Genomic DNA, 25,949 nt, shown 5'->3' on the forward strand with positions numbered 1-25,949 from the left:
AACTGCGTTACGTCATAGTTTCAGTAAATGGGTTTTATTCATGCGTGGCATTGGTAGGGCTTTTGAATGTCGATCGAAGTGTTCCGGGTTCAATTCCCGTTCGAAACCTTCGGACACCCGCTAGTAAAATTCTAGAAAATCAAGGTGGCCTAAGGAAAGGAACTGGCCTCCCGTATCACTCGCCCACCTGAAATTCAACCACATGTGGCTAAGTCTGGGGTGGGCTCTACCCTCACCCATCCAAATCAACCTTCGGGCTGAATCACTGAGAATATGATACATATCTTTTATTTTCCTAATTATTCGCAAGAAGGAGAATTTAAAGATTTGTCCGAGAATACTATTCCAGGAGGGTGTGTCGCAATTAATCGAATCGTTTACATTACAAGCTGTGGTCTCCGAATAGTTGGGATCTCGAACGGGATTTATTCTATTTCAAATCTTTCATCCCGACGGGCAATACATAGGCTCTCGTCGTCGGATTGAAAATTGTCTATCACAATGATTTCCTCTCGTGTTGCCAACTACTTGGAATCAACCGCTCGTCATGACAACAATTCGAATAATTCAAGTCAGTGTTAAATACACTCCCTTTCACCATTATTGCATTTGATTGCACCTCTGTAATTCCTCGGCCAGCTACTGACTGGAGTAAGTTTTGTGGATAACTTTTACTTTCCAAACGTCCCCTCCAGAAAGATGATAAGAATTGTTGTGTATTTCCGGGAGGAAGGCAGAGGAAATGATGTGAGAGGGAGCCAATTAAGAAGAAAATCTCATAACGAAAGACCTAGTCGGTATAAATGGCATATTATTCGACGCACCCTTGATCTTGTCATTGCGAGCGAAATTCCCTCCTTAGTTTTCCTTTTCCTTTGGAATGCAACTTCTCCGAAGCCCCCATATTACATTTTATTTTACCTTGGAAACGTTACGCTAGGCTACTGATAAGGGAAGATACTCCCTTGGCTAATATAATATAGCTGGTAATTTACACGTTTCCTCGTGAGATAAAGGATAAGTTTAGGACTTTTCCAGGCAGGAGATTGGATCTTATGTTGAGGTAATACAATGAAAGGAAGAAAACTTAGAGTACAGCTGCAAAAAGAAAGACTCCTGCTGGAATAGGTACATATTGAATTACTTGATTTTACCATCCTTTTCTCTCTCATTCGATGCATCTGCCCTCTTGTCATTGCACCAAGAATGTCTTAACTTTTGCCATCTTGTACATCTTTCCCTCCAAAATATCCTTCCAGGGCCGGTGACCCTTTATTAGTCTCTCATCCACCTTCTTCGTCCGGTCGTTACTTCTTTGAGCAATTTTCTTTTCTCTCTTATTGCTTCATAAACTTTTATCTCTCTTTTCGCTCTCTGAGACAACCTGTATGTAAACTGATGTACATCTTTTCTGATTTTATTCCTTAAATTGTTAGTTTGTTTTGATAATTTTTAATCCAAATTTCTTTTGAAATCATGAAGCAGTTTTACTTTTCCCCATCCACGTCGAACGCATCTCAGGTTTTATTTTATCATGATTTTATTATTTTATTATTTTATCAGATTATATTCAATCATTTTAAGTTATTTGTATCTCATACTAGCTCTGGATTTGTAAATTTTAATCGTCAACAAATTCTGTCATGTAATTCCATGTGTTCCATTCTTTCGATTGCTGCTAACCATTAATCAGCGTTGTCTATGCTAGCTCGGCCATTGCCTAGCCCCTAATCATTTATCTAGCCCTCTTTTCTGCTCTTATTTATACAAGCTCCTTCATAACTTCATTTCCTCAACATAAGACGTGAGTTCCTAATAGCACAGCATATACCTGGCTGCTAATGGTCACATCGCATGACGGAAGGCATTGCTTCATGGACTCTTTTCTTTTGCCATAAGTCAATCTTTTGCTTGAAAGTGCCTATCTACTCCTTGTAGGCTTTGTGTTGATAATTAAATGGATTGTCTAAGCTGCGAGCGGAATGGAGCATATTGAACCAGGTCTTCTCTGATCCTTACCGTTTCCATTTCTATTCCCAGAGTTTAAAATATTTATCTAGACGGTGCACAGCCGGAATCATCAAATTTCTGGTCATTTTAACGGTATTATTTTCATGATTGTGTTGGAGTGTCTTCTAAAGGCCATTTCATACGATAAATCTTCTTACAAAGGCTCTTTCGTGAACGCGTACATGAGGATCTCTTGCCGGGTAAAACGGCAAATAAAGTGAACGCTTTTGCTCTTGGCTGAACGAAAAAAAAACTAGTATAAGCTGTTTATACCGTTAAGATAATTTTACAGCCTCAGATTCCTTCGTTTATGAAAATTCCTGCAAAATTTAAAACTATATTAATAATTTAGATTTGAAATATTTGTAGACAAATTCCTGTATGGTGTATGATTTTGCAATTGTTCTTTATTCAGCATTTTATGCTTTTCTGGATATAATCAGGACATTCTCCATTTTGCGCTTGATAATTCAGAATTTTGCACTTTTGCTAATAAAATAATCTATTTTACCCAGTCAAGTTATTATTTTCTTAAGTTTTTATATTCGTGCTAGATAAAGGTAGTTAAACTACCTAATTACTTCCTCACCTTCGGATCCTTGACAGAAATAATTATCTTACGAGCTAAGGGGGTATCCGTTGATTACGTGAGGCGTTTAGGGGGGAGGGTTCTGGCCGATTCTCACGCTATCTCACGTGGGAAAGAGAAGGGATCCTATAAGTGTCACGTAATTTTTTCCGCAAGAAACAGTGTAAAATTGCAAGAAAGTTATTCACTGTGATTCTGTGACAAGGGTCTTAGTAATTTTTAATAATAATAAAAATAATAAAAAATAATTTTAAAAATAGTTATTTTTAATAAATTCAACGCAATGAAGCATAGCTCAACGTATTTACACTGAAAATACGCATTTTGAACAATTCCACGGGATGGGATCCCAGAGGGAGGGGGTCGAGCCGAATCTTACGATATCTCACAAAGGGGGGAGGGAGGGCCCAAAATTCATCAAAATCACCTCGCGTCATTTAAGGACGCTCCCTCACATTCATTGAAAATTTAGTACTGCTGCAAATATACCCGTGAGAAATCAAAATTTTCATGCCTTATAAATCATCTCAAAACTTATTTGTGCGGTCATACTGTCTAGGCAACGATTGGCGATCTGCGGTCTTTGTCCGTCTTTTTCCCCCCGTCCGCCCGTATTTATGCCCCTCGCTCCCCATCAAGCAATGCCCCCCGCCCATAAGGAGCAGGGGCGATAAAGGGCAGCCGTGTATGACTCGCCACCCCCGTCGCATTAAATAAAAAAGTAGTCCACTCCCCCGCTCGTCTTCTCACGCACTCGTTCGCACCTCGTCCCAGCCCTTATGGTCCCCCGATTAACCTTCCTCTGTCTGCTCCCAGACACCCTCTCCACTTGTCACCCCCAATAATACTTGGATGTTCTCCCTTCCCGGCGCGTCTCTTCATCCTCGATCACACCCTTGAGTCGTCGATGCTCTGCGTCTGTCTCCACGCCCAAAAAAAAAGGTTCTGACACCCTTGGAATTCTACCCGCCTGTCTGTGAATGGGGATTTAAAATGCTCAGAAGTGCCTTTAACGGTCCAGTTTAATAAACGCTAGATGCAGGAATATATGTGAGAGCCCTTTAATCGTACGAACGTTTTTATTATGCGATAATATTAGAGACATATTTCTATTTTTTCTGTCGGCTTAGATACAAAAAGGGTGAGTCTTTTTGAGTGATGACGGTCAGGTAAAATACGCGCATACGAAAAAATTTTCGAACTGGTATCCAGGTAGACATGTTAGCTATTAATTTAAGCTGTAAGCTTATTGCACATATTATGCTGTAAATTTAGTATCAATGTGTGATGAAGTCATTCATAGTTGGAATATGAGCCAATAAAGAGCCGCCTATAGAAAAAAACATTCCTGAAAAGGTTCATTGCAAACAAATAAGTTTCGTTTTCAACAATACGCCGGCACAGCTTTCCGTTTTTTAAATTGATTTTTTGTTTATTAAAAAAAATAATTAGAATATAAAGATCCCTTTTGTGTCCATTTTCACAATTTGCTTAACTAGGTTAACTAGGTTTGCTTACCTAGGGCTACTAACACCGAACTCTAGAGTTATCGATTTTCCGGAATTAAAATTTTATTTGATATGACTTTGAAGAAGTTTTAGCTTTCGTTACGTCCTATGTTATTTTGCTGATAAGTTGAAAGGGTATCAGCCTTTACCCTACTCGGTTCATTCTCATTGGAATTGCATCTATATAAGGAGTTTGATCATTGTTGACGTGGAACAAAGTAGAAACTCGAATAGAGAATAGTCAGCCGTTGTCGGATTTCTTAGTGGTCTTAAATCACTACTTTTGATATATACCTTCCTTTATCTTCTATCTCCTCGATGTCTTTTCCGAAATTGCCTACAACGGGATCCTTTTTTTCTTTCAGATCTTCTTCTGCTCTATCGAGTCTGCTATCCAATATACAAGAGTCCCATTTTCGTCCACTTACTTTCTCCCTACATTTTTTCCAATTATTTATTTTGTACTCCCCTCTTAGGATGTTTAAACTTGTTATTCTTTCAGTCTGATACCATCTATCTGCCTTCTATCTCCGTGTATTCCCATGATTCATTCCTCTCAAAACTTTTTCTTTTCTACTGCTCCATCAAATTTCATTCAGCATTCTAACGTAACTGCATTTTTTAACATAGAAGATAACAAATAATTTTTAACAGCAGCAAACATTTGCTAATTTCATTCTATACTTTTGAGCGAATGATATTTTTTTTCAACTAATACCTGTAGCCTATGGGTGAAGTTTGGTCTACTTGGAGGGCAAAGCAGTCATTTTTCTCATCATCTGCACCTGCCTCATTCCTATGTTTTATATCTTTCTTATAGTCGCGGTATGATCTTCATTTTACTCTATCTCTGAAACCATTTCCGCTCACCCAACATCCTTCCCTCCTTTATGGTTTTCTGCAATCCCTCAGTACTTTCTTCAACCACACCGTCCGTCTCCTCTCGTAGTTTACCTTTTTTACCTTCCCCTCATTAAGTAGACGAACGCCTGTCTCACCAGTCTTTTTTATTGACGTATCACTCTCGTAAAACTTATGATATCATCTTAAAACTTTCAGGGTATATGTATACCTACATAGTAGATCGTTTGCAACATTCATATATATTTGATACTAGAAAATGTTGAATATGATCTATTCTTATTGCCCTGAAAACTGTAGGGTGATGGCATTGGTTTTACGAGAGTAATCCATCGCTCAAAAAAAACTGTAGACAGGGAGGTATACGTCTCCTTATAAGCTCCACCTCTTTGCCATACCCTCTCCGTTCTTCTCTCCTCCAATCTCTTCTACGCTCGCATATAATAGATCTCTAGCCATTTTCATTCTTCTTCCTCAGCATCCTCTTATCCGCCCGCGCTCAGCGCTACGCTCTACATCCGACACTTAATTAGGGTTTTATTTACTTTCCCACTCAGTTCTCCTCACATTAAAACTTTCGTATTCATTCATAAACGCCTACTTTTCCTTGCGTTTTGTTTCTACTGAGTCCATTTTCCTCTAACGCAGAGCCCAAATAGGTCAAATCAAATCTGTTCAAGTTCTTAGCCACCTTGCTTTAAAGCGCTCGCCCGCTGTTCATGAATCTCTCCAAAACTGTATCACGATAATTTTCTAATGATTTATCTTCTTCCCAAAATTTTCTAAGTTTACCTAAGGCATCAAGTAGCGGCGACTGAAAATCACTCATCGACCGACTGATCAATTCCTGGTAGAACCAACAGACTTAAACATAACCCACCCTACTTTTTCGTATAAGTCTTCCCAGGTATTTTTATAATTTTCTTGGGCGTTGAACAGCTGAGTAACCATGTCTAACAGTCCGATCTAAGACTGCTCATCCTGATATATGATCGGTTTCCCTCATTTGTGCGGTTCTAGCCCTGTTTATAAACGTTACCAAAGCGTCAAAAGCGGTATCCTCACGTTGGTGAGTTCTAGATATGCCTGTAAAGTGAGTGCCTTAAAGCGCAGTTAACGTGTCCATTAGTAGAAAGTAAGAATCGACAGAGAGTTCCAGAATCTGCGTGCTGTCCCTCCAATCTATCCCTGTTTTAAGATTCCCCGTTAGATTTGTCCTGTTCTCTCCCTGAGACCATTTACAAAATTTTAAAATCCTTGTGATCGTTTCTGAATTATAAATTTTCTTGTAAATAAGATCAAAAAGTAGAAGAAATGAAATTTATTCCATCATTAGCCAGTTTGAGGTGTAGAGTATTAGATATAATTGCCTTCCATCTGCGTGCAGAGGGTTCTCAATTATGCTGGAATGTAAAATCTGTCTGGGATAGAGGAATTATCTCCGCTTAACACTCGCTCAAAGTTTTATTTTTACTATGTTATGCATCTAAAATTGATGTTGCATTGATAGATGTAGTTTCACGAACTATGAGAGTGGCTGTTTTTTAATTCAGCGTTAGTTAACTTAGATTGAATTTTTAGATAATCTAATGCGAGATAAATAATATTGTTGAATCACTTATTACATTTCAGCAGTTTGTATTGACATTCTACATTTGCATGTAAATAGCGGCTTTGATCACAGTTCAAGGTGGCCTTTTACTTTATCGGAAAAAACACCCCACGATTCTATGAATTTACGGTGAGTGAGATCTTTATCAGGCAGCTCATAAGTCAGAAGACTCTCCTCCGAAGGAGCTTTGGATAACTCGGAAAAAAGGAGGCAAATTTACTCGAGCCAGCCACCTTTTTCCCCTCGACGCACCTTCCCTTACTTTATCGGTGGCTGAAAGATTAGGCGTTTGAGCTCCCGCCTGTCCTAATCATGCGTCCATTTGGGTTCGACTCGCTAGAGTTCCGCGCTCATACACGGCACTTCTCCCGCCGCTCGGCAAACACGGATATTACCGTTCGCCTTCCTGCCGTGGAAAGAGTCGGCCTTCTCTCTTTCTCGGGCCATATTTCGCCCCGCAGCCGCCACTTATACGCCCTCGTTGTTAGAAGATGAAAAAAAATAAGACTGGGGCCCTTCGTATCTCAACTCCGAGACTCCACTCTCTCTCTCTCTCTCCTCGTCCAAGCTCTCCCTGAGTTTGAAACCACCGCCAACCCCCAAGACTTCAGCACCTCGATCGTCTACCCTACGTTCAGCCGCCTCCTCAAGCTTTGCTGCGCCGCCGTTTCAATTCTTTGACGGAAGGAGAGGGTAAACATAGGGCGGGTATCTGAGTGGAGTTTGCGGTTCGTGGAGCGGGCCTTCATTTCACTCGCTTGCTGGATATATGAGGATTTCCTCACACTTCGCCCTTTACTCTCCTTGTGCCCTCATCCCCTGCGCCCTTCCAAATTCATCCCCTCGACCTCTAAAAAAAGGTGAGAAACATTATTACCCTTTTGAGTCTCTCGAGCCAATTCGAGTCTGCAGTTTCCCGCCTGAGGCAGTTGGCAAACCAGCTTTCTCGCTCGTGAGGTGTTCGTTTGTTGGTTCTTGTCTGGCGCGGCGTGCGGTGGTATTACGCGTTTGCTTCCGTTCTCTGCCTAATTCTGCTGATTGCAAATCACGGCTTTGTAAGTGACGCAATGCAGGCACGTTCACTAATTTATTATTACTGTCGATTTTGGTAGTGTATTCGAGTAATTTTTTTCATATAAATTATAAATATTTGAATTATATAAAAATTAAGTCGGGGTTAAATCCTCGCCTGCTAAACCGAAGGTCACGCGTTCGAGTCCCATCTGGGTAGTGTGTCCCTACCCAGGGCATGGTTGTATGTTATGGTCGTTGTTACAAGTTATTTCCTCCGATGTAAAAGGCCTTAAATGAGCTATTTACGGGACGATGAAGATAAGTAAATAAAAATAAATAAAATATATTTAAAAAATATGTTAGAATTAACGATATCCGTTTCTTTATTTCTAGTTAAATTCAATATATGTGCATAAAAATTGATTTATCAATTTATTATCTGCTGAGGATTCCGCCTCTTCTGCTGGAATATTGCAGCAAGCCATTGAAAATTGCCTTAAAAATTAGTGATGAAAAGCTAGAAACCTCTGATTGCTTATTGTCCGATCTTTTCTGTACCATAGCTCTTTAAAAGTATGCAAAAAATTATTTATTGGTATTACTAATTATTATCAATTGAATGTATTGAAATTTCTTATTTCTTCCAGAATTTTTTTTTAATTTAACTTTTAGTCATTAATGAATTCTTGCCTCCCGGTTTCCTCCGAGATGGATATGATGTAAATGTTTCACCCGTGTTTCACCAAGGCCATACATGTCAAAGGGTCTGACAACCATTGTTGGGCCCTCTGCCGACAACGGTGACCACCGATTGGACAAAGAAAGTCATGTGACTCGAACGTGCCATTTTGATTCCTCACTCTATGTGCTGACACCTTTGCGACAGGTTGATACATGGTGTTCTCGATACTCCAGTGTATTCTGGAAACGTTTTATGTGGCCACTTTACTCCGTTCTGAAATCTTATTAGGATTTCAAACGTTCAGGTCATATTAATTTTTATCTTTAATCTAAATATTGATCGAATTCCGTACCGTTTGAAGCCTATTTTTCAATCTTATGTGGGATATTTATATCATTCTATGGAAAAATGCCTCCTTACTTGGTTACATGACTTGATGTTCATATAATATTGAAATCTGAGAAAAAATCATTGCCCCAGAAAAAAACTACTGGATTATATATCGCGGATGCCGAATTTAAGACACAACCCTGACGCTCTGAAATCTCTTTATGATTTCCTGACGAAACTCATCTTATGACCATACCTTAAGAAGTAGGCAGAGAGTACCCGAAATGGACGATTTTTGTGTCGCTAAAAAATTGGCTCGCAGAATCTTTAAGATTTCCGGAATCTGTCCTTCAATACTATACCGGTACTTCTGCAGGAGCCGTTTTGCATTTTTGTAAAATGACATTCTTTTCAAATTGATTGATTCAATACTATCCCACCTTACGCCTTATGTTACAGAATTCATATTTAATTTGCCAGGCTCTCCCGGATGGCAGAAAAAGAATTGCACACCTCAAGTGTTTGATCACGTATTCACACCGTGATCAACTGATCCAGTAAACGTTAAAAAGGCAATCAAACAGTATTCTAACCTGTGACGTGTCTCCCTCGTATTTGAAGTGCCTTATCTCAATCGGTGAAGTTGCGTTCACATATATACAAAGAAATAATTTTCTTGCTCAATGCTATTGGTTTTACTAAATATTAAATTTCCTTTGGCACAGAGCATTATTAGTTAACACTTTTTCCAGGCCTAATTAAGTTTGAGGAGCACTATTCATAAAGTACTCTATATATATTTTTTTATTTTATATTATATAATGTATTTAATATATTATTATTTTTATGAATATGTAGCACTATATATCTTTTTAGTACATCGGATTGTTTCAACTCCTATAATCAATTTTTAGCAATTATAGCTCCTTTATTCCCCCATTAGTCTTTTAAAATAGTTTAACATTTGCTTCCTTTTCAACTTTAATCAACGTCCTCACCTGATTTGTCGGGCCATCACTGCTCCTTACTTTTTGATCAGTTTTCTATGCAAAATGCATGGGATTAAATTATCTCTGTGTACTGTTAGTAAAAAATAATGTCGCCGACTTCGTCGTCTAAAAGAATATTTTCTAATGAACGAAGAGATAAACCACGCTTTAGGGATTGAACTTGACCCAGGAAATGTCACTATGATAACTTAAACCTGGAGCTCAAGGGTGACACAAGTTATATGATTGCCTTTTAAAAAGTATCATACATCCTCTCAGAAGAATGAGTACTTTATGAGTTATTACTGCGATATATTAGCCAAAAAGAGAAGAAGTAATCTTGAATTTTTGAAGAGCAATTTTGTTTTGAAAGTCCTAGCATAATAAAACGCTCCTTCTCTTAGGAAATCATTTTGAAATAAATTCTTATAAATAAAGGGAGACTATTGAATAGAGTTGAAACGAAATTTTTTAAATTAGTGATTATTATTATTAATAAATCTGAATTAAGTTTGCCTTGTGCGTAATCTTAAGTTACGAGAAATGTATCTTAATTTCTCGCTTTCTTGATTACAATATCCGTTTAAATCTGGGGCTGCGGTATTCTGTGACCTTCCCATTTTAAGCGTTAGTCTCCATGCCTCAGCACGCTATCTTACTGCGGGGTTCTATATTTTCGTGCTCAGTTTTCTTTCACCTTTTCCTTCTTGGTCTCTTCCAGCGCGCGGTTTTGCTGATATTTCATCACTTATTTAAGTCCTACTTTCTGAGATATAAATAATGACGGGAGAATGTGGTCAAGATTAGTTTACGTCGCTTGAAAGGCTTCGTGGTGGATGTCCTAGCTAGTAAATCAATACCGTCTTCTCTCTGGAAAGTTATTCGCCACCATGAAAAAAGTTTAAGAAAGTGTATGGAAGCGCTCCTAGGGGCATCCTCTGGCAATTATTTATCCACCAGTGATGACCTATCCTTTAATAGATACGACGTGTCGATAACCGCTGGAATCTTCCATGACGCAGAGACGTTATCAGGTCACGTGACTTCGCGATTTGTGTGCAGAAGCACTTAAAAAAACGTCATTTTGGTGATAGATGCTTTATTTCATTGGCGTATTTACTGAGTACACCTAATCAACGATAAATTTACAGGCGTTCGCGTTAATAACCATTCATAAAATGAGGATAAAACCTTAGGAAAATCGCATGTAAATTTGCATAGCGCAGAGCGAAAGAAAGGGGATGGTTGGAAAATAAGAAAATTACTCTTTTTCCTAATTCTTGTCCAAGCCTAGGGATTATATTTTGCTCCAATATCAATGAAAAAATACTGCTGCCTGGCCGTGAATTGTTTTTGTTTCCTTTTTAAACACTATGTAATTATTTCGCGTACAGAGAGGTCACTTTTTTAAGCTTTCAAATTTCCTCCTAACACATTGGCTTAACATAAACACGCTTCTTCAAAGACATCAATTCCAAGTCGATCGTCCTTTGGGTCAATGGGTCATTAAGTGATTGTTGTTTTATTCATTTATGTTTATATTCATAATAGCAATACTAAAGACTTGATCTCTAGCCTTTGAGCGGTTTCCCTTCGCATTATTTCTCAATGAAGACACTGTGATATGTCAGTACGGGGATGCTTCTGCTTTTTTCAATACCTACCTGAGAGTTTCCATAATAAAAGATTGGGGTATTTCTAGGTCACATATTACGTTTTTTTCAATGCGTCGCTTTAAAAGAAAAATTCTGCTCCGCAAGTTGTCTTATCACCCGTGTGGCGGGAGGTGGTAAAACATAAGCCGTTATTCTGAAAAACATTATGTATTGTAAAAAAGTTTTTCCACATTTGGAGTGTTCTAATTGCTTCATTTATATCGTTCAATGGTTCTTTATTTACTGTAAAAAGGAATATATCGGCTTATACGCCGTTTTTCTTATGTTTTATCGTTTCTACCAGATCTGGAAATAAATTTAGTCATGTACCGAAAAATCTATGCATCGCTTTGAAATATGTCTGTTCTCAATTTCTTAAAAAATCAAACCTTATAATGTAATATCCAAGTCTCTTGTTTTTCCATTCCTTGCCTTGTCATTGCAGTGTCGCTGGCTAAATCAGCCGTCCTATTTAAAATCCATACTCCTAAACTGTCGCACAGACCTGAAAAAAATTGCTTCTGTCCTTGAAACAATACTCCTGCATTATTTTAATAGCAACTGGTTTAATGAAATCGCTTATACAATCAACCAATGAATCACCATGCACTTTATTTACATACCTTTATTGTGAGGGCTGTAAATTTTCGGTACTCGTCATATCTTTTTATTGCTTGCGGCAATTAGTAGAATCATTGAGCTTCTTTTTTTCGGTTCCTATTTTTGCTTCATTCAAAATGAATATAGTTACCACTCTGTCTGTCTATTTATGTTTTTCTTCAATCCACAGTAGAACAGCGCGACGCGTAGCGACGTGTAGCGACGTTTAGTAATATTTATCTATAGCATCAAGGTTGATGTTTTGTTCTTCAAATTTGCTAAGACGAATTTTGCTCACAGCTGTCTGATCTATCCCATCCCTCATTAATTTATTTACCTTGTCTTGGCTATTTTATATAATCCAAAGGTCTTTAGTTTCGGGTTATAGCGTATTAAGAGGACATATCTCACTCGCCTGGCGACTGATTATTTTTCGTGACAAATTACTTCTTTAAAACTTTTGCTGTCATCTTAAAATTTACAGTTATGCATCACAAATATATTACCTATCAATCAATTTTTCGTTGTCGACGATATAATAATTTTTAATTTGGCTGACTTTATCTCTGAGACTAGCATGAAGCTGCTATCAAACTAGTGAATTAGCATCGCTAAGAGAGAAAGTTTCAATTTTTTTGGTTGCATTTATCTTATTCTTCAGCTTTTGAGCGAACAATTGCTCTAAGAAAGAGATTAAACTTCAATTATTCTATTTTTTTTGTTCTTGGACTAAATCACATGACATAATGCAAAAATTTCCTATTTCATAAATACCTTGGGTCTTCCTAAATTAATTTCTCTTGATGCCCTATGGTCCAACCATGGGAAAGACTACGATGAAATAGGACCATTATAATGAACTCGTATACATCGTAATCGTGGATTACGATAACAATAATAGAACAAAGCCCCTGGGTACTGATTTCCCCCTGCCGTTGTAGCTTTGGACCGTTTCTCCACCGTCGGAGATTTTATCGCGGCTTACGTCTTCTTTCGCATCGGATGAAAGGGAGAAACGCAGTTTTCCACGCCTAATCCGAGCCATTACTCAATCCATTGGCACCACTCTGAAGTATCGGGAGGGGGCGCGCGTCTCAAAGGAACTGCGCATCTTCACTGCGATGTGCGAAGCTTCTTTCATTGGTCCTCTCTTCCTCTCCACCCCATCATCTCACCCTTAAATGCTCGCTTCATCTCCTCACTTTCCTCCCCTTCCCCCATATTTTTTTCCAGTCGGCAAGTGCCGTGTTGCCATGCGGATTAAATTGCCAGTTTCCAACCCCCTCTCCCCCGTTGCATTTCCGGGTGTACAATCCCTTCCATTTTCACGTACCATTCCCACGATCGCCACATTCCTCCGAAATTCTCTCCTCCAAAATTTTATCCTCTCCTCGCCCCCCTCCCTTCCTCTCTCCCTCTTTCCATCTCTCCATGCCAGGATTCGTTCCGCTGGAAGATTACCAAGAGCTCGCCGCCCTACGCCCATTTACCATTATGTATAAATGCGCGCAGCGGGGCGGGGTTCTCCATGGCTGTACCGTTGCGTAGGTGATGTTATTCCGAGTGCTCCCTACGGGTACATGCAACTACCCCAGACTCCTGGAGTAATTCCACAGCAGTGAGTACAGTGCATCATTTTCGACTCGGATTTTTATGGGGCTTATAAAAGAAAATAGTTTCACTAGAGGGAGGCGGACAATGTGGCCGGCAGTTAATGCCGTGCACAATGTCTCAGGTTTTCAGCGAATGCCCAAGCGAGGATAAAATTTTCATCGCCGTAATGCGGCTTTGGTGGTCTTCATTTTTGGCGGGATAAACTCAGCAGAATTTTTTAGTATGCACTCAGAGACCCAATTCAATTTTTATTGAATTTATGTTAGAATTGTGTATCATCAAATATTATCGTTTCTACGATATAAGCACCACAAATTAAATGTCATACAGTCTAATATTATTCACGGATGCAGTCATTATGCTTTAAAATTTACACTGTTAAACGTTTTCGGTTTAAATTTGGGGTAAAATAGGAATTTAGGAAAATAAAATTCACTCCGTTACGTTTCACATAAACAAAAGCGGCCATGATTTCGGCTCTTATTTTAACTTGATAAATGTCCTTTATTAATCCATCTTAATCATAATATAAGTGTAGAAACCATCTCCTAGTGAATGAAAATCAAACTATGTTTTTCCACATAAAATATTAATCACTACCATGGTTTCAACGCACTGCGTCATCCTTTGTGCGTGCGTTGAAACCATGGTAGTAATGTAATAAATATTTTATGTGGAAAAACATAGTTCAATTTTCATTCAATATGAATAAATTCCATAAAGTAATGCCTCAAACCATCAAAATCAATCTGTCAGTGATTCAACTCGAAGGTTTGTTTGGATTGATGATGGGAGAGCTCACCGCTAACTAACGTAAGCCACAAAGCGAGTAAAATTCTCATACCTATACAGAAGAGCCGTCAAGCTCCTTTTCCTATATCGAGATCATGGTCGATAGTAAATTTTCAGTGTACAACTAATGTGCAAAGTGAATTTTCTCATGTAATTTACGTATTATTTTGGGGTCTACCGCTTGGTAGCGTGCTAAAGTCATTGATTAAATGCAGTACTGTTTTCCAGATGAATTTTCTCTTTCCTTATGAATCAGAAATTCCCTCTTCCCTAAAGATATTTCCTTTTCCTCGTCAATATATTGTGTGGAGTTATTGCTATAAATCTGATTAAAGCAGTGTATTTGGTTCATCCGGGTTCAGAAAATAATAATTACAGAAATGAAATTGCTATTTCATCATCGAAGTAATTTCGACGCGTTCTGAAAGTTTGCTATGATAGCGAGTTTTGCGCGCGGTGGTGGATTTCTTTCTTACAATTTAATATTCCGTTTATTTTATTCGCCCTCTAGGTTACTTATTTTGATTTAAATAACCGGTATAATTTTTCAAGTGTCAAGAAATAGCAAATGTATCCTCAGATGGAGCCGAATATTTTTATTCTGTATTTGGATGCAAATGACGAAAATACTTCATGAAATGCTCTGCAGAAATGGTGTGAGAAGTGCGCTCAGGACAGTTGCAGACCTATTTGAATTTATTATATGCTGTGAGATCTATTTCATAAGTGCCCTGATGGAGGTGTTGCCTCTGATTTGGTATGCATGCAGATGAGTATTCTCCCTTTTGTCTTCTGGGCTATTTTCCATTCCGGTGGATGCAAGAGGCGCCTCTTGGGGAAAAAATATTCTCGGCCAGAATTTATTCATGACCTTCCTCGTCCCCGTTTTCTCGCTCCGACCATTCCTATCGGAAATCATTGAATATTTCTGCACTCTCGTAGCGACCCCTGCTGGAAATTGCCCGTGATTACTCATCTCCCTTCTCTGCCCTCTTTACACATGCTGCACACCAGAGACGGGGCTTAGAAATAATTCAAAAACGTTGTACTCCTCAATAGACTCGTACCTGTATTGCTATCCCTTAACGCCCAATCTCATACTTTGCAGTAATTCCTCAGTCCATATCTAGGCTGAACAACTTACGTCATTAATTTGCCAAAGGAAACTGATGGTGTTTTTTTCAGTTTTCAGATACTGATAGTGTTTTAGAAAATTTAGTACATCATTTTTATCCACATATTCTAAATCACTAATTTTATATAAATGTTCTCTCATATTCCTCGCGGAATGACATGGATGTTTGGTATTCATTTGTCCCAAAAGCACTTCTTTAAAATAATACCCATAAAATATATAATTATGTAAAATTACACGTTTCTCAAGTTTTTTCCTCATCCCTCAATGGAAGAACAAGCCAAGGACCTTAATTCTTAAAATTTTGGTGGTTAATCTCTTAAATGTCATTTTCAAGTATAATGTACTTATGTTTTTCCACATCCATAGAAATTTATTGGCAAAAAAATCAGGGCATGAACCAGATTTTTTCTGCTTTTCAAGAATATTCTTGTGATTCGGGTCAGAACTCTCAATTTCTTCGCCAACCAATTTTTTAATTCAGTCCAAGAAAACTTGAAATGGCTCCCTTTTCGTGCTCTGCCGACGAAATTATAAAAAAGGTTATAAATTATTAAAAAAGAAAAAATCAAACTGAGATAAGGTTGTTTCTTATTTGTTTGTTTCTCTTGTTTAAATCAAAATTTATCTTCATTTGCAGTTTTTTTTAATCACAATGAAAAAATTTTAACATGATTAATACTTGCAAAAAAGGAACAAATATTCTGTATGCTTTGATTCCAAAATCAATGTCCTACTTTATTTCCTGCTTAGGCATAGTATATATATATATATTATAATTAACTTTAAAAATAACCTTCTTAGATTCTATCAGGTTTTAAATCAATTCACCTCAGGTTTTAAATTAGTTCGATCAGGTACTTCAATCAATTTACCTGAAATATACGTGATTGCTAAGTCATCAAAATTCATGCAATTCCTGACAACAAGGGAGGAATAAAAAGGGAAAAATGTAGAATGGAATAATTAAACAGGGACTAAAAGAGCATAGACGCGGAAGCTTTCGTAATACTTGTATACAATCTCAGCCAAGCGTGAGAAATCCCCAATCAGATAAATCTGCGCGGATTAGGTGTATTTCCGGGGCGATGAACGGAAGAGAGATCGGCAAGAGCGATATTCAAATGTCTCTTAGCTGGAGTATAATTTTTTGAAGTACATTTTCAATGCCTTTTGGTGGATGGTATTTTTTCAGGTAGAACATGCATGCATGTGAAGGAGTGCTGCTCGTAAATGAAATCATATATAATATCTTTTACGAATACTATTTGAATCTTGCAGAGAGGAAGGACGAGGTGCCAGACGTTGTGGGAGAGGAGAAGAAACTTCTAGACGAAAAAGGAGGCAGAGGGTTTGGATGGAGCGAGTGCTGAGCGACAAGGTGTTGTTAAAAACCGAGTTAAGCCGTACTTGTTTGGCGAGAGAGGGAGAGAAACAGAATAAAATCTATAAAAATAGAATGGAAGGAATAGGCCTGACAGAGAATTGAAAAAGGAAGTTGAATTTGGCGTTGGGGACAGTCGGGGTGATTAGTAAAATTCTTCCTGCAAACATCTCCCTAAAGCGTAAACGCGTCTCAACCGTTAAAATAGTTAAATAATAATGAACACCATTAGATCTCTAGGCAATATAAAGTGTGAGTAATGAAGCCTTCCTTTGCCTGAATCGTGTTCTTCATGGTTTATTTAGACATCTCATGTATTTTCTCCGATGCTTCCCTGCACTGCCCTTCCCCTTGGATATTCCCCATCCCTCCTTCGTCCCCTCCCCTTCCCCCGGCCAGATCTCCGGCTCCACTGGCGCGGACAGGAGGAGTTGTGGAAGTTTTTAGCGCGGGGGGAGGACATTTGGACGTGAGCAATGACTGAGATTCGTGGAGAGGGTAGGGGTACGGGGAGTAGTCTCTCCCGTATAGAGTTAAGAGAGGGAGAGGCGGTGCGTAGGAGGGTGAACGGAGATATGGTGGAGGGCGCAACGCTCAGAATGAATGGACGGCGTCTCCTATGAAAGGGTTAGTGATGCGCTCTCCAAGTGGGGATGTTCTCGAATGCTTGAATCGCATTGCGATACTCGCTACGCCGGAAAGCGTACAAACTATTTGGAAAAACAAATCAAATGACATGAATTTTGGAATCTGTGTTTAAAACTACAAAGCCCTTTTAGCCCTTTTATCGTTATCCCTTTTTTGTTTAATATCTAATTATTGTGTTTAATTATTTATAAAACTAACAGCTTATCACCTACTGTAGGATTATTCAGGCTTAATTGTTTCATTGTCATTAAGATCTTGTATAAAGTCATGCAAATAATTCAAGGTGTAGCTTTGGTTTTTTACATAAATAGTCATGCTTATTAGCCCTTTTTTTCCAATTTTATAAGAAATAAGTTCCTAGAATGTTTCATCCTCTCTATTTACTAGCACTTTAGAAGTAGAAGTTTGTGAATTTCTTTAGAATATTTTAGGCACTAATGACATTATAACTGAAAGTTTTATGGGGGATAAGGGGGCTTTGCTGATGACTTCGACAAATAAAACTTGAATTTAATGGAAAAGTAGATTCTGCTCAGGTCTAGATATATTTCGTTCGTGAAAAGTAGCATGGGTATGTGATTACACCTAGCGATAAGAGAACGCATCTCTCCCTCTCCACCGATCGTATTTTGACCTTTTGGCAGCGTATTGCTCATTTAAAAATTACTTGATCATTTTGCAATTTCAGAGCATAAGAGTAGGCCTTGTTCAAAATTTTCCATAATCTCAGATGTGAATAAATTAAATCTAGGAAATTTATGGGGAATAAGTTTGAAATTTGAGATGCAGGCTGGTTTTGAAATGGTTCTATTTTATATATCCTGAAATTTTCAAGATAATAGCACAGTTTTAAGTAGGTTCTCCAAAAGAGATCAGTCGACCGTTAGGGATGCGTCATCTTAGTTCAATTGCCTTTTTCTCTTTGACTTGCCTTTGTTGTCGATTCAAAATTAAAACTCAACGTTTTCGGTAAATAGCATGCATGTGTATTGGTTACACTAATTTGCTCTCGATGATTTCTACTTTAAGTGACTATTGAGTAATTCCCAAGTATTTCATGAGATCCCTGGGCAATTTCAAACACATATTACGATAATGTAACGGAGAATATCGGTTTAATTTGGAAGAGAAAGAGAAGGAATAGAAATCTCGGGTGGAATGAAATGATGTCAACGGTATGAGTTGTACTTTACAACGAAACGCGTCTTGCGCCAATAAATTAGAAGAAAATTATTTAGTGTCTCATTTGATCAATATCAATAGTTTTCACTATATTAAACAACAAACCATTAATAAATTTTATTCATCGTCGCTGGTCGACAATCCTAATATTGGTTTGACGCAGCTCTCCACTTCTCCTATCAGCTAATCTGTTCACGCATAAGCATTTCTTCTCTTTCTCATCCTTCTTTACATATTCCCTACATTTTTTATTCCCGGTCTTCATTTTCCATTCTTGCCATTCTTTTTTCCCTCCAAGATTGTCTTCGTCAAGAATGTAGTTTATTAATTTATTTAATGTCTCACATGCCATATAGCTTTATTTTCACGCTGAGCTCAAATTACCATTAGAGGTTCTAGTAACCCAGAATCACGCTGTTATATTTTTTCACTGCGTAATTTTATGATATCCTGGTGATTTCATCACAACCTGCGACATGTGTTGGATAATATCGGCATCGATGTATCGCAATCCTCGACAAAGGAGCCGGAAGAAAGAGCAGAATGCGGGTGGCGGTGAAATGTAATTGAATCGTCTGGAGAGGAAGCAGTGCGGAGTGATTAGGAGGTTTATGGCGAGGAGCGGCACGCAGTGTCATTTCAAGTTCCGGTGTGCCTTTGATGGATGGTTCCTCTGACCTCTGACCCAGGCGCTCCCGCCCTTATTGAGTGGTCGATTAAGCCGGAGAGTGAAGGGAGATTGTCTCCCGCCAGGCTTCTCGGGGTTGCCCTTCCTTTATCATCCATCCCTCTAGCCATACATCTCTCGCTTCCCTATCCTTGCTCGACCATGCGCGTCAGATAAACCCTTTTGTCCCCGGTATGGCGCGGTGCCGTGCACCGTTCCGAAGCGCGTTTCCGGGTTCTCGATCTTCTGTGAGTGGTCTCGAGCCGTGGTACGTTGGCACGTTCATAACTGCGAGCGGCACTCACTGGATGAACTGCCGCATCTTCGATTCTCGACACATCACGGAGACAGTCCCATGAGAGATGGGCTTCACACTGTTCGGAATTATTCCCCCCAAGGGGTATATGGCGGAATTCCTCCATGATAAGAGGAGATCTCGCAATCGCTGACAACGGCTGTTATTTGAATGAAATAGCAACTTAGTATTCTATTATCTCTTTGTCCAGACCGGAGAGTCCCGGGTTCAAGCCCCAAGCTAAGACACCCCCAAACAAAAATGCTCGAAGTGCAAGGTGGCTGAAAGGAAATGTCACCCCTAACCTGAATGTGGTACCTTTTGCGCTAGAATGGGGTTCACCTTTGATAGTGCCTCTTGGAAACCCGCGGTCCCTTGCGTTGCCTATTTTCATGGACCACTTGGGTTTAATATCATCGTCAGCCTCGGAAAAATTTACATAAGATGTATGGAACGTAGAACCAGGGAAAATTTTCCTGTGGAAATGAATCTGTATTTCACAGCCTTTACGCGATAGGCTTAAAATATACTTACCACATTCTTAGGAGAAATAATTTAGGATGTAATAGAGGAAGAATACGTAAATATGAATGAATAGGCTTGAAAATATGAGAGTGGAGTGGAGAGTTACCGTAGAGTGGGGTGAAATGGACAATTTTTTTTCAAATTTTTAAATAAAAGTACCAGTTAATATTTAAGTACCCCTTTGGTATTCTAAATATAATGCCTTTGAGATCTTCTCGATGCAGTGTGCATGATATTGTGCCAACTTTTAGCATTTTGTATTTTTTTATTGGAAAACGTGATCCGCATTACCCCACGAGTTGGGGTAAAGTAGACCTCTATTCTATTTGGTACCTAGGGTCTGTTTCTAAAGGTAATAAGGTAAATTGAACCACCAATAGTTATTTTATAAAACGTTTTTATGCATGTGATACTAAAAATATTGTTTTCCTCATAATAATTAACAATATTTTGAGGCGGAACTTCTTTCAGGGATACTTCAACATTTTTAAAGTAATTTTTTATGGTATCAACATAAATCTGGGCTCTGGTTTTTATATTCCCACGAAATATTGCAGTGATTTCTGAATGAGCAAAGAGGAAGCCTCGTCTCCATTCTTGACCCAGCCTATTATTTCTAAATCGTTTTCCTTTCACGACGTCTTTTTCTAGGTATGCTTGTATAAGCACAATCACAAATATAAATTTCTATATTAGAGCAGCCCTATTCTCCACATAAAATCAACCATGAGGGTTTAATTTTATGTGGAGAACTCAACCACCTCTTTTCTCTTTCCGATAGGGCGGTTTTTCTGCCATATTTCAGAGGAATTAAATTTTTCACACTAGAATGAATTTTTGTACGAAGGATACCAGAAATCTTTGTAGCTTTCTTAATTTACATTCTACTACTTTTGACCTGTTGCAATGCACATTTCAAATCTTCCTCAGCCTACTTGTGACACATCGATTGTCCGGTCTTCTTTACATAGGTACGAACCATAGCGGTCCACTTTACAAAATTTCTATTATCATGTGAATTTTAAAGCAACTGAAGTTCATGCAGCGTGAACAAAGAGTCGACATAACCTTAAAAGTGCACTGAGTCGATTCATGGAATTGGCAGGTGATGAAAAATTTCTCTGATGGTACAATAAAACATAAGTTTTTCACATGTTCTTCAATCAGGTGAAATACGTTGTTTCATATTGAGATTAATTTTAGCTTAAACGTACTACGCTTTATGGGCCACACTGCACACACAGTGCCTGTTCAGAGACTTCTTAAGGCCGTATCACACTAGCGACTGCGACCGCCGCTGCGACCGCGATTACGGCTGCGGCTGCGACTGCACCCCATCACACATTGCGGCCGACGCACGTATGAACGTTTCTGCTTGTGGCTTGTTTGTTTGCGAAAGCCCAAAGAATAGATAGAGAGCAGCAATTGTTGAAAATGTACCTAAAATATGTTAAAACGTACTTAATTTTCATTCACCTGTGTACTCGGGTGCAATATCCAATATACTGGGCTTCCATCTTCACTTTAAAAATCCGAAATTATCTCAGCGTTATCTTATAACCTTCTTGAACTTCCCTCGCTACGGTAACCAAAACAAACAAACACGTTTGCCGCAAGCGCGCGAGATTGAAATGGAGCTCTCTGATTGGCTGCGACTGCGACTCAGAAGAATAGCCGGTCGGCTATTCTTCGGAGTCGCAGTCGCATCGTCGACTGCCTCGCTCTGATTGGTCGACGGGCCAGTCGCGGTCGCAGCCGCAGCGCCGGCCGCAGTCGCTAGTGTGATACGGCCTTAAATGCAATTCCAGAGTAATCCGCTAAGTATACGGAGAGGATAAGTACGGAACTGTTCGAGTGGTCCACTATAACTTTACCCCACTTTACGGTACGTGAAGCCAATCCTCTTATTGTTGGCTTATAATGATGACGTATAGAATCGGAGAATCAGGAAGCAACTGGTCATTCGGCGGTTGAATGCTAACAATATGGTCGCTTATGTTTCTACATTCTACTTATCGCTGAATGAGGTAATCTTAGAATGAGTGAGGTCAAGTATTGACATGGTTTTATTCGCCAGTCATATGGTCTATGTTGGTCACCCTTCGTCTTAAGCTTTTGTGTAAAACGCTCCAAATACACTCATACATCTTGGGTGGGGCGCTTTAAGAATGCGCGGTAAGATTTTTTATTTCATTTCAGAGGGAAAAAAGAGTTCTATAAACGAATAAGGGGAAGGTAGAGAACAAGAAATCTGAATGAGGTGAAAAAGGCACTAAATATTTGTGAGTGAAGAGGGAAGTAAAATTAGGGAATAGATATGCGCAACTATGGTTCTTAATAATTGTGTGGTACCTTTCATATGCATGCTACTTAAACGACAGATTGCATCATAAAAATTAAACAAAAATAAACACAGTGAGTGTAATGTGCCCATAGGTACGAGCTCGTATATCATCTTTAAAGTGAGGGATATTTGTTTAGGTGGAAAAACTGACTGCAACTAACTTTAAAACTGAATTCCACGGCGAAAATAATTATTCTTAATCCTGCAGTTTAGCAATGCAATAGCAGGTAGCTAAAATTAAATTTGTATTGACAGTGATCTTGTGAAATTATGTTTTAAATAATGAAATTTTGTCAGAGAAAGTGAATAATGCCGCCTAGAATTTTAGAATGAATATTTAGTATTATTTTATATTTGTACATGTTGACACTTATAAAGTAAAATATTTAGTTATATGATTTGTTTAACAGTTAACCAATATATTTGTGTGTATTTTTCAAGGCAATTTAATTTTAGACAAACAGGGACCTATTCATTATGATTTTTGGTAGTTCACGCCCTGTTGTAAAGGCCTGTTTACACGGTATATTTACCCGTATGGTAAAGGAGGGTAAGAGTACGCACCTAGTGGATTATGGGTTATATCTTGTGATAAAATAAAGATATCAACCAAAAATTTCCTAAATTAACTCTTTAATTATGGTAAACCAGCTACATAATGTTTGGTAAATTTAAATAAAAATGTTTTATTGTTATATAAAAAGTAATAAAATAAGTCATTTGCGTACCCCTAGGTTCCATGACGTCTAAGAGCACGCATATCAGTAGGTTATGAGTACGCACCGGAAATTACTCATCAAAGATCACAAATGAAAGGTCCGTTGCCTTCATATGCTCAGCAGGCTTCATACCACCATTCCTTACAAAGTCCACACTGAATCCAGTTGTTATTAAAGGATTTTCAACATTCTGGGCATGCGGTTTCTTGGTCTTCTTGGTATTTTTCAAGTAGAATGTTAAATTACTAATCAGAGCTCGTAGAGAGCTCAAGATGGCTGGGGATTGCTAGTGTCGAACGTAAGTTTTGCTTTTGACTTCTTATTTTTATTTTTTTATTTTTTCATTTTCTTTCAGCTTTTTATTTTTGGCTTTTTCTGCCATCCCATCAGTCTGTGCTATCAATTTTTTCTCTTTCTTTTTCTTCGAGCATTTTTTTGAATGGTGATGATGTCACAAAGAAAAACCACTTATTTAAAAACATTATTATGTATATATTTTTGGATTATTAAGAAATAACATTTTACGAAATTGGTGGTCAGAATAATAATTCCCCTAATAATTTCTGGATGAGATTTTCTTACATGGCTATAAGAAAATCTCTTTACCCACGTATTCTCATATTTTACCTTTCACTGAGCAATCTTTCGACGTTCTGTATTTTATGTTCCATTTCATCTCAGTTCCATAGTAAGATGGACATTTTGGCGGTGGATCAAGAAAATCCTATCAATCTGGCCTTTCCTCATGGTTTCTTGCGTTTCCATGATCCGTTTAGTGACTTCTACATAATACCCCCTCTTCTCCGCTTCGTTCCATTAGGCTCGTGAGGAAGTTTATGCGTGTCGCAGTGTGTCAAACTGTCAGATCTTTTTTTCTCGACTCCTTTCCATGGTTCTAAAGGCATCTTTCTCTACACATCCAAAATCTATATCAGTTTATGGAGGTATTTATTTTGTGAACATATTACTCCACCTAGGCAATGAATTTGGTCTTTTAATTAGCAATTAACACTGCCCCTGACTTTATTTCGGCTCAATGTGATTTCTAACTCCATTCGAGTTGTTTTTACATTTTTACAAATCCTCTACTCAGTTGTTTCCTCTTTTGATGCAGATTCATGCGTCACTAAAGATTGTAACGTGTACCATCGGCAATTTTCCAGTAAAATCAATTGTTTTTGCTTTTTAACTAGTGTGAGGAAAGGTTTTTAACTGGAAGTAACGTGGCTTATTCAATATGAAGCATGCAGTGTTTAGTAATTATGGTTCATTGTCGCTTGAATGGTATGGTATGATTCCCAATTTGAAATGGAAATTCGTTTTCTGGATGGCAATGAAGCTCCTCTTTTGGTAACTAATGGCTATTATTTTGGATTATTTAGAAATTATCTTTCCATCTATTCATTCAAACTTCTATTTCTATCTTTTACTCCCGAATCCTTATTTGAGCACATTTCATTTAACATCCACGATCATTCTATCCGTTTCGAAAGCTGCAGATCCTATGCAGACTTACGAAAAAGGGTGAAAAGTTAAGCGGGCTAGTAATTTCGCAGTTTTATATAACACTGAATTTTTCTAAAAATCTTAACTTGGAAACTATCCTTCATTTGAAATTCTGTTCACTTGCATATGTATTTTAAAATACATGTGTTTCTTCAACAACACTCCTGCTTCAAAAATGGCAAGCATCATGTGAAAAATACACGGCAAGATGTTTGTTTTTGGATAATTTTCCACTATTTATTGGGAAAGCATTGATTTGCGTTGTATTTCGAGACCCAAGAGGAAACTTTCTTTCTTTTTAATATGATATACTTTCGTCACTTCGAAAGTACTTCAGTTTCAAAAAAGTGTACCATTCAGGCTGATTGTAATTAGCTAGTTGTGTGTTTATGGGTTGGCCCTCGTCCGCTCGCAATAAAGAAAGGGGCGTGCACCTCCGTTAGTGTGGGAAACTCGACTTTAATCTACATAAACGCCTCCCGAGGGTTTTCAACGGAATTGCATTCGGCTCTCTCTCTATTTCTTTCGCCATGCCCCCCGCCGGCGACGCGCATTCGTCATATTTCGCCTCCTTACCCCGTCGAGCATTTCTTGCCAGCCATGACGAGGAACTTTTTTCCCTCTGTCTACATCTACATCTACATAATACCCCGCAAGCCGCCTAAAAGGCGTGTGGCAGGGGGTGTTAGGACACCAGCCGTTTACAGCTATTAAAAAAAAAAAGTAGTGCTCTAACGAGGTTGGGACAAGCGTTTATTAAAGTCCTTTATTATTCGGGGGAAAAACGAATTCTTATATCTATCCGTTCGGCTAAAAATCTCTCTTAATTTATCGCTTCTGTCGGACCTGGAAATATACTGTCTTTCGCCCCTCCCTCAAAACATCTTCGTTCTCGTCTCCTCCTCTTATCTTTCCACTTCTTTCGCTCCGCCTCCTTCCCTTTCTGCTTCAGTGCGCTGAATTATTCGTGTCCACTCTGTTGACCAAATGAGCGGAGAGCATCATCGCGAGAGTATTGTGAAAAAGGGTTGGGGAGATAGCCACTCGGTGAGTAACTTCTTGGTGCTAACTTTGGTAATAAGAGATATACCCCGCTGGAGTCGCAGCCTCATGAAAATAAATACGAAACGTAAATGTATTGAGGATAGTTGAAAATGTAGGCTTGAATCCTCTTTAGAGAAGTATGTTGAGATTGCGATTTAAAATTTTATATTTGTACTTGCTGCTTTTTGTATCTATTTTTTATATAACCACAAGTTTTTAATCTGCTTTGTAAAAACATCTCATT

At 38.4% G+C, this 25,949-nt stretch overlaps 1 protein-coding gene across 4 annotated transcripts in view; it reads left to right on the forward strand.

The window, feature by feature from the left end:
- LOC124162936 (protein kinase C-binding protein NELL1-like) overlaps positions 1 to 25,949 on the forward strand; it is a 181,474-nt gene that overhangs the window by 94,775 nt on the left and 60,750 nt on the right. The gene's annotated exons all lie outside the window — the stretch shown is intronic.

The sequence above is a fragment of the Ischnura elegans genome, chromosome 7, assembly GCF_921293095.1.
Source record: "Ischnura elegans chromosome 7, ioIscEleg1.1, whole genome shotgun sequence".
Lineage (NCBI taxonomy): Eukaryota > Metazoa > Arthropoda > Insecta > Odonata > Coenagrionidae > Ischnura > Ischnura elegans.